The following is a 10,557-nucleotide window of genomic DNA, read 5'->3' as shown; positions in this document are numbered from 1 at the left end:
GCCTTGGTGCAGCTGCTCGACTCCAGTGTTTGCCTGCTGTGTAGCAGCATGTTACGGTCACTGCCAAGCCTTGATCTTCTCTCTCTGTGTCAGTACTCCAAAGATCCATCCTTTAAGCAGCACAGATCACACAATCATACATTGTTGGAGAACTTCAGTGTCACTTCTAAGCAATACAGATTCTGCAACTTGAAACAAAAGTGAATTAAACAGAAATACACAAACGATGTTTTAAGTAATGTTTTTGTTTTAGTTTTTAATTCAGATTGCTGCTTCTGTTGCCACCAATGCTCTGCTTTCCTTTAAGTTATTGAAACGCTTCCTCATCTATTTGTCAGATATTTCAGTTTTAACGTTCTGGGTTTTTTCTTTTTCATCTTGGTCCTTATGCCAGCATAATAGCTCATCAAACTGTACCTTACTCAGATCAGAATATGTTTGAAATCTCATTTTAAGAGGTTTGCACCTTGATTCTGGAAATTATCCTTTAACTGTATGTAATTCCTAGAAAGTTGTTTTGATGCAGTTCATTCTGCTGCTGACCTAAAGGAAATAATAGCAATGAAGTGAAACTCAATTATTTAAATGACTTTGAATCAGGCTCAGGAAAGCGTATGTAAAGTATTAGCATCGATAGTGACTTTTTCAAAAAGAAATGGAAAAAATATTTCAGAGGGATGAAGCCATTAAGCTGAGCAGAATTTCCTTTAAAAAGCTTATAAAGCTTATAAATGATAATTAAGAACAAGCACATTTAAGTTGAAACAAACTACAAAAGGTTGTAAGCAGCTGTCCAGGTGCCTGTGCAGATCTCTGCATAGACAATATGGTGCATCCTGTCCCACAAACTTTACAGTCCCAATCGCGCAAAGATTTAAGCACTAACTCTATTGCACTTCTGAATAACAAAGATATTAAATCTATCAGTAAAGAGAGTTTGCTGCTTTTAAAGCATGCTGGATAAATATCGTGGTTTCCTTTCCAGTCTCCGAGAGAGCACATAGTGCTGTTACTCAGTCCCAGACCAAAGACCACTGAGGGCAGTAGATGTCTTTTCCTTGCATTAGTAATCTTTGCACCAAACCCTTGTTTTTTCCCTCAAAACCTGACAGGTATATTCATAGATACATAACATGACTCCTTAAGAAAAACCCCAAAACTCTTTCATCTCTATAGACAAATCACCAGTTTTCTGAAAGGACAGGGTTACTTGATAGTCCCTACTTAAAATGAGTCTCTGCATACCTGCTACGATTCAGTGTTTAGAAAACAAACAGATAGGGTTAGATCCAAACAAAGGATTCATTTTAATAGTAAACATATTTAAGAGGGTGCCTGCCTAAATGTGAATTGTTTAGGGGATGGATTACCATTTTGCATACATTTTAGAGCTCTGAGAGAAGCCATTAACACCTCCAATTTATGAAAATGCAAGGATGATAAAGAAACAATAGGGGTGACAACATTGTGTAAACGACATTGATTCATTTCAGAACAGGGCTGTTAACTGCTGGAAATGAAGAAATAAATGGAACAATGGATAGATGCTTTTACCAGCTTGTCATTAATTAGCAGTGAGCACAATTCTTTTATTGTCCTTTTTGAAAAATACAAAATTGGTAGGAAAATACAAGCACTGAGCAAATAGATTACTCTGTGTCACTAGGCTGACATCTGCATTTTCTTTCTTCTCTAATATATTTTGGTTTTCAAATGATATCGAACTTTTAGCCTGGCAGCAAGCCCAAATTTTGCTTCCTTTGAAATTCCTAAAAAGATGTGTTTTCATCCTTGAAACCTTCCCGCTTTATAAAAGCATAACAAAAGCCATGATTTGCGAAAGGGTTAATAAATGTTAGTGAATCCCCCGTAACACAGCTTGGAAGCACAAACAACAGTTCAATGCACTATTCTGCTGACCTATTGCATCCGATCAACTGGGGTTTTATTTCTAGCAGTGCCAGCAGGTGGGAACTGACAACATGTTTCTTTGGAATCGTAAAGAAAGATCGTCTCAGATGGAGAATTAGCTGGAAGTAAGCGAGGTTGTTTGGCACAGATCTAAGCAGGGACAATGCTTGATTATGGCTATCACTCTCCAGCTGCTGTCAGAATGTTAAGTTTGCTTTCTTGAGGCCTGACATCTAACACATTTCTTTTTCTAATTAGTATCTGGTACTGTAAGATGCTGATATTTTACTGCATGTCAGATGTGCAGGGCTGAAATACATCACTGAAGTCAGGCAGGTGTGGGTGCTAGGTTTTTTACCTGTCATAGTGAATTCAAGGCATCTCTCCCCTTCAAAAAAAGCAGTGTAGATGGAGAAGTTAGTGTGGCTAAACCTCCAGTGCTGTTGCTCAAGAAAGGATGCTGAGTGAAGCAGCCAAATCAAACATCAGAGGCAAAGTACCCTGAGCACTGCTTCATTTTCATCAGCATATCCAGGCAATATTCTTTTCATAAATTCTTCCTCAGCCTGGCAGAAGGGCAAGGTGCTTCCCAGCTGCAGATGGAAGGGCACAGGGTGTTTACACCATGCTAAAGGAGCAGCAGCCCTGCCCACACATGGAGGTAAATTAGTTAAGCTCGGCACTGTTAAGATTTGCCGTTTTGCACCCGTATCAAGGCATTGCAGGTAAGGAGGAGTCAGGGAGGCTCCTGTGCTGAGTCTCACCCGCAGCCTGGCAGGAGCTGCTGTGTGCATGCAGGTGTGACTGGAAAAGAATGAGCTCACAGGTACAAATCCAGCCACAGGTAAAAATGCTCAGCAGAAACCTGCTCCATTCTCCACTGCAAAACTCTGGTATGATTGGCTCTCTGGCTAAGAGTGTCTGTGTGTGTGTGTCTGTGTGTGGGGGTTTTTTGGGGGAACAATGTTAAATAGTATTTTTGCTGACACCACAAGCACTAGCTCATAAAACACTTCAGCATCCTGAGGCAAAGCTGAGAGTGGTTTCTCACCTTAAATTTACATAACAGGTTTCATCAGAAATTAATTTCTTGTAGGAGAGGGCTCTTCAGACAGTAACAAGTAGGTCTGAATCTCTGGGTTTTGTTGCACAAAAAGATTAAAAAATTGTTTGTTCTTCTGAAGAGGAAGGCTAATTTTTCTTGCTAAACTGAAGCCATTTGTTAGGTATTGGCTGGGCAAGTCATAAAAAATATTTAGGAAAAAAAATTGCCAATTTAATTTTTGTCTTCTGTTCAAAAGTTTCTTGAGCCTGTGTGCTTTTAAGACTGAGTCTATCCAAATATTAGTGATTTTTCTCCTGGAGAAAACAGAGATGATTATTCTGTAAAGCTATCAACCTTAGTGATATAGGTCCTGGTGTTCCAAAGGTGTTTGCAGTAATTGGGGGTATTTGCAGTATTCCAAGTCAAACTGTTAATCACCCACCCCATGCAAACAGTCAAGCTGCACCTTGCTCCAAGCTTTCCTCGGTGCTTGATCTCTGAAGAGTTGCTTATGGTTTGCAGAGCAAATAAGTGTTTAATGAAACTTTCATGAATGGAACTCTGTACCCCAATACTTTCTTTGAAGACAGTCTTGCAGCAATACAAGTCTTTTGCTCTTTGGGAAAAAACAACCCAAACTGTTTTCAGCATCAAAGCTAAAGGAGCCCTTCATTTGTTGCACTTATAATTTACATATCTACAATTATTTTATTATATATGTTCAACTTCCTTTCTTTGTTTGCCAGGAAAGGCCTCCCTTTTACAAATGCATCCAAGTCCCTCTGCTCCTAGCTAAACTGTGTCTCCAAGATTTAATTTCTGGTACCAGGTTAACAAAGAAATGGGACATAAGGCTATAAGGCTGAAAAAATGTGTTTAGCAAAGTTTCCTCCTACCTATAGCAGAGATTCTTCTTCATCTGTGAAAGTCATTGAGGCTCTCTGAGGGTTCCTAGAATTATCTGTACTGAAGAAAACAATTGTAAAGGTCTTATTGTGATGGAGCACTGAAGCACATGATTTACTCTCAGGCTGCAAGCAGTCCCATTGATTTCAGAAACTAGTGACATGCAGAAGGTTAAACATGTGCTTTGCTGGGCTGGGGCCAAACCTGGTATCATTCTTCTGAATAGTTTACAAAAACTTCTGTTATTATTAAAAACAAACAAACAAAAAAAAAACCACAACACACCAGCAACAAACTGTTATAATGATTTTTTGTATTTTGAGTCAGGACATAAAAGAACCAACTCTGGCTCAAAAATAAGCCAGTTATTTTTGCAAACACAGTAGGATTTTTTGGCTCTGTTGCTGCTGTAGCACAGCAGGGTCCCTGTGCACCATCCCTGCACGGCCAGACAAGTACTGTGGTGATATTAACTTTCCTTCCTGGGCTGCCTGTTCAGTGGGATTTACCCTTCAGAGGACAATTGTAGAAAAATCTCCAAGCAATGGAGCTGCACTGTCCAATACAGGATGGAGCTTTTAAAGGCATAACAATTAATTTTGGATTCTGAGCAGGTGCAATTGAACATCTTCCATAAGATTCATGTTAGACTCAGGTTTGAGGAATATGTTATTTCTGAGTTGTTTATTCTCTGCTACATTCTCAGAGGAAAATTGTTTCATGCCAGTGGAATGATATGCCATATATATAATGTGTGGAGCTTTGAAGTTATCTACAGAATTAAAATTCTAGTTCTGAGTGAACTATAGAACTTGTGCTTTGACTGGAAAGAAACAACCAAACTTCTAAAAGTATATCCATAAAAGGGAAAATTAAGTAAAGTAATGAGCTGTCTTTGTTTATCCCTTTAATTTTTGTTTCAGTGTACTCTTTTACCTTGAATATAACTCATTAGCACTAATAGTCTTTATAGTTAATTCACCATCTTTAATTTCTTTTGTATTGATCTTGGTGAGATTTCTCCCATACTGACTCACTCCTAATTTCTATGAGGATCTGAAAGGAAAAGTGTAATATATAAAGATCAAGTGACACTCTCGTTCTGTACTTCATTGTTGTACATTCATCAGGTCTATGTCAGCAATACTCGGGCAGTATGAGACTCTTCTGAGAAACCAAACAGTGCAACTTCACTAATTCCTGCCTGGGTTCTCTTCCCTTTACTGAGAAATTAATGTCCTGTAACTACCTGCATACAGTAAGCATAGCGGGTTGGGCCAGGATTTTGGACTATTTGCTGCTTCTCTTCAGTAATAAGAATGAACCTCTTGTTTAGTGTGATACTGGGGAGGTACTTCAGGCTGTGAAAAATGTTTGAGGGGCAATCCCAAAATAAAGAGATCTTGTTGATGGAGTGAGTCAGTCACTCCCTCAGCTGTTTTTCTTACTAAACAGTGCAAGTGAATTAAAAACATTTGTAAATGAAGTTACTAAGGGATAGCTCTTCTGAAACAACTGCTTTCAGGAGCAATGTCCATGCTGGCACACAGGGGCTGAGATTTGCTCATTTCTAGTGAGAATCACACATGTCTGAGCTTGTCAAGGGCTTGTTTCCTTAGCATGAAAGTTCTGGATGAATACCAGAACACTGCCAATTTTGGAAGAGCCTCTCCTCTACTTGCTTTGACTTTCTCATTGGAGAACAGAACTTCCAATGTCATATGCAGTTAATACAGGGATGGAGAAAAACACAAGGGGAGAGAAAACATTCAAAGGGCCCTGTTGAATTTTTTCATGATGGAAAAGGGAAAAAAAATCCATGCCTGACATTTTCCAATCTATGAAATAAAGGAAAAGAGTTCTGAAAGTTTTGGACATATTTACATTCACACACTTAGAGTTTTATTCATGTCCTTGTAAATAAGTTATCTTTAACTGCAACCAAAAAAAGATCTTGTACAGTTTAGTACCCCTTTATGGTTGACATTGATTTAAAACACTCCATAAGGGGAACAGTACTGCAGGATCAATTAAAAGTAAATGCAGTCATGAAAGTTACATGAAGTACTGTCTGCCAGAGCCTTGCAGACACTGTTCTTCATACAGCAGCTTGCCACCTTAGCTAGACAGAAAAAATAGATGTAGTTATAGATGGAGTTAATTTCATATTAATCAGTGGCCTTGTGACAGGAAAGCAGAAATCCCTGACCAAACCAAGTCTTTACAGATAAAAATCTTATGCAATTTTAAGAGGGTTTTAACTTTGTTTGTTGAAACATTCAGTCATCTCTTCCAGAACAACCCCAAACAGGTAGGCTGGCTGTCAAGTCTCACCAAAGCAGGTTCCTAAAACATTATTGCTAATCACTACATTTGTGATGTAGTGATCAGAAAATCAACAGAAACAAAACAAACTCCAAACTCACATTAGTGTGTTTGGCTCTACTAGTTCCAACCTCCTTTGCTTATGACCTTAAATATAAATGAGTGTAAACTAGACCAGGTGTTAGATGGGAAGCATTGCATGATCTTCTGTGAGGAAAAGCACTCATGGTGAGTTTTCTCTTGCCCCTGAATGAAAAGCCAGCTTTGGTGAGCTCAGGAGCTGCACTAATTTGTCTTTCCGGCATAATGCCCAAAAGGTAGCAAGTAGGAAACAGGGACTGTTTGCATCCTAGCCCAGCTGACCACAAGGAAACTCCCATAGTATAAAATGCACCAAGGTGCATTTTTAACCACAGGGTTTTTTTCTAGAACCCTCCCCAATAATGTAACAGTACAAAACCCATTACAAGTTCTTTGAGCAACAGTAACTTGTCTTCTTCCTGTTGCCCAAAGGGCTGCCTGTGTGAAAAAAGGACATTGCTTGCTTCATAATTAACCACAGGGCCTCCTGTGGCCCCTGTAATCCTAATTTTTTTTGTATATATTAACATTTGAATGAAACAGGAAATCTATATTAGATAATGCACAAGATTGCCATCAGTCTTTGAAAGACAAGCCTTTAGAATTTATGTACTCCTTATCCTGACATAACATTTTTTTTTTCTAATCTAAGGGCTTATCTGTGCAGAAAATGAAGACCAATTTACATAATTTCTATGCAAATGCTGCTTTGCCCAAACTTTTAAATCAGTATGTATGTTTTAGAGACATAAAAATATATTTTTTTACTTAGCCTCCCACATAAGAATTTATTGATTAATAAAATCTTTCTTTTAGTCCCTCCAATGGTAGATGAAAGAGAAAACTGGATTTCTGAAGAATTAATGTTGTTTAACATGGATATCATTCCTTGCCTACTCACCAAGCTCTGATCTGCCAATATTTCGATTGACATTTATCATGACTCTTTCGTCCATTTCTTGAGAACATAAGAGAATCTGTGAAATGCCAGTTTGTTGGCAAGCTGTTTATTTATACACATTCAGGTAGTTTTTATTTTCTTGCTCTTTTTCAACTTGACAAAACAAGTTACAGCTGTGTCAATTTGACATTGCTTTCTCCAATGAAATATAGTCTAAGTTTTGGACATCTTTTGGCAAGAGTGACAGTTTTTGTCCAGACAGGTACTGGCCAAACAGACCTGGCTGTAAATAACAAACTGAAGTATTGTGTTCAGTCATCAAGTGACAGAGTTGCTTCTCTTATATTTCTAATTATGTGGTTATGATTTCAAAATTATCTAATTACTTAAGATCATTAAAAAAAAATTAAAAACTAAACAAAAACCTGCAAAAAAAAAAGATGGTTCATATGAATCTGATTTGGGGGAAATGCTTCATTGACCTCACATGTGAGGCTTGATTTAATATAAAGAAGATGCCCCAGCTGGGTACTCTGGTAGAGTAAGAGCAGCAGCATTTCAGTCTGACATTCTCTACAAGCTCCAGTCATGTTCAGTCATCAGTGCTCTAAGGAAAGCAAATTGTACCTCAAAAGGGAAACTGTATTTTCTCCCGCACTGCAGGCAACCAGCAGACCACCTTGGAATGGGATTCATATACTGTGTCAGAGAGAAACAGTCAACAAACAGTCCTTTCAGTCCAACCACCCTCTATCTACAACAACAAGCTGTGGAGCCAAGAACTCATATTACAATTTATTTTTAATACCAGGTTTATTCTGATTTCAGGCATAGAGTTCTTTTCAGGAATTATATTAAACATGCATTTTTTAACCAAGTGATATATATACAGAAATAATTTTGTCTCCCTTTGAGATTTTGTACATTATTTGAGAGATGCATTTTAAAGCCAAAGAAGAAGGTGAGCTGAGGACTTTTAAAGTTTTTTTGGGGTTCTAAGGAATTTTTTTTTTTTTTTTTTTTTAATTGGAAGAAGGGAAAGGCTGATGGCTTGGGCACTTAAAATAGGATTTGATTCTGGAGAAGAGTAATCCCAAAAGAGATCTCATATAGGCAAACTTAAACCATTTCAGGAGTGTTGAAATGCTCTAGATAATCTTTATTCCCCCATCTTGATCAAGTAAAACATCAGCATTATGTGTATGTGCACATTTGGGTGAGAGAAGAAGGAGGTCTTTACTTAGTATTAATATATTTGCAGCATATGGTGTCTTAATTCCACCTGCCCAAATGAGCATAAAAATGGAAATATTTTCTATTAACTATACTTCTACTGTGATAGAATTAAAATATAGTGTATTTTTTAAAAAACTGAGTTTAGCAGAGTAATAAAAAGAGTTTCTGGGTAAGTCATGGGTTACAAAGAGTTACTATAAATATTGAATACTATGCTTAAGGAGCAGTTATGAAGTGATGCTCTGGCATTCTTAAATTAGTCCTGTGCTTACTGATGTTTGGAGATGCAGCATGAGTTTTGTGATCAGCTGAAGGACTGGTGCAGCATAGATCAAATCACATATTTTAGAGGCTGGTGTTCCGTAGATCCAAATTTGTGAACATTGTCTATGAAAAGTACTTTTTAGTAGTAATGGTGTTAGAAATATTAAAAATACTTAGAAGTAGTGACCATATTGTTGTCCAGGTGCATGTAGAACAAACAGGTAGGAGAAAAGGAGTGATTTGTGGTGCTGGAGGTTTTATATTCTCTGCTGAGCAGCCCTCCATGAATGGTGATTCTCATGATGTAATTAGGTAATTCATAGCACAGTACAGATTTAGACTTGGTAATAGGGTGAATTTATCTGGATGATTGTACCTTTGCTGGCATACAGTTTTGTTTTCAGCCTAATTTTGTTTGGTGGTTTTCAGCTTGGCACAATTAATTAAAAATCTGGTGAATATCAAAGAACCAGCAAGTCCAACTATCAGTTGAAGTGAGGTATCAAATTAATGCCATATGACAACAACAGTTGTGTAAATTTGACCTGATTTGCCTCTGAAGTAGTTTATGCCAAAAATACTTTAATACAGACACATACCAACCATTTTTATCAAGCCCACAAGCAATTTATCTTCAAGTCTTAGTGCAGGAAAACTATTTGGAATGAATAGGAAGTTTTGCTCAATAAAGAGTCTACTTTTTGTTGCCAAACTAGCCAGCTCCAGAATCAAATTTTTTACACCTAGTATAATATATTATCATACTCCTCTTCTACTGGTGTCAGTAATGTTAAGGATAGCCCCTAATTTCCTTCTCTTTTATTAGGAGTAGGGAATAGTTATAATTGTTTTACACAGGTAGAAGCTTGAGGTCATACATCAACTTGTAGTGAAAGTGCACTAACCCTTGGGCTAAAATTCTCATTTAAGAGCAAAATGGTTCTAAATTTTTTTTCAAGTGACATGTCCATGTGTCTCTCAGAATACTTGATTCCTACTAAGGGAAAACATTTTTTAATGAAGTGGAACAAGTGTCATCATAAAATTGGTACATTTTTTTTCATGAAAGCTAAAAAAATGCACACAAAGTTACATATGATCATTAAGGAAAAAAGTAATTTTCTGTCCCTAATGCCAGACTTCTTGCTTGACAAGAAAGAGGGAGAAATCTGGAATATTAAAAGAAGCTGTTTATTGAAAAATACTAAATTATACTACAAGATTCATTTTCATACATTGTATGATTTTATAATCCTAACAAAGCAAAGAAAAAATGTGTTTATATATTTTCTGAGTCCTTATGGTGAAAGAAAGAAGCAGGGATAGTTTGGCAGATATTTTAGATTGTTTTCTTTAAAGTTGGGTTTTGAGCTTTTTTTTAACTGGGAACTATAATGAATAAGAAACAGTTGTTTCTGTGTGTCTTTTCCTGGAGGATCCCTTTGTCTCAAGAGGACTAGAAAGGAATCTTTCACAAAGATTTTCTCTCAGTTGTGGTATTGCTGATGTCAAGCATGCAAAAACCATGACTCAGCACGCCAAAAGTCACGAGACTACATTAAAAAAAAAAATCTTTTAAAATATCTACGTGATTCTCTTGTTTAAGCCTTTGTGGTAAACTGATGGCACAGTTTTATACTTTTCCTGCAAATTAAAATATTATTTTTCAAAACAAAATAAGAAAAAAGAAGAAGCAGCTGAATTTTCTCAAAAGCTTGGAGGACTCCCAGACATGGGGTTCTGAACAACAACTGAAGCATTACAAACATTGCAATATAATTGCAGGTGTTGGAAATGAGGCATTTGTTTGTAAGAACTTTGATCTAAATTTTAGTCAATAAAAACAATTGGGAAAAAAACCTGACTGAAAGAAGAGCAGAGAAACCTT

This window comes from Vidua macroura, chromosome 11 (assembly GCF_024509145.1).
Source record: "Vidua macroura isolate BioBank_ID:100142 chromosome 11, ASM2450914v1, whole genome shotgun sequence".
NCBI lineage: Eukaryota > Metazoa > Chordata > Aves > Passeriformes > Viduidae > Vidua > Vidua macroura.
Note: the sequence above shows the minus strand (reverse complement) of the source record.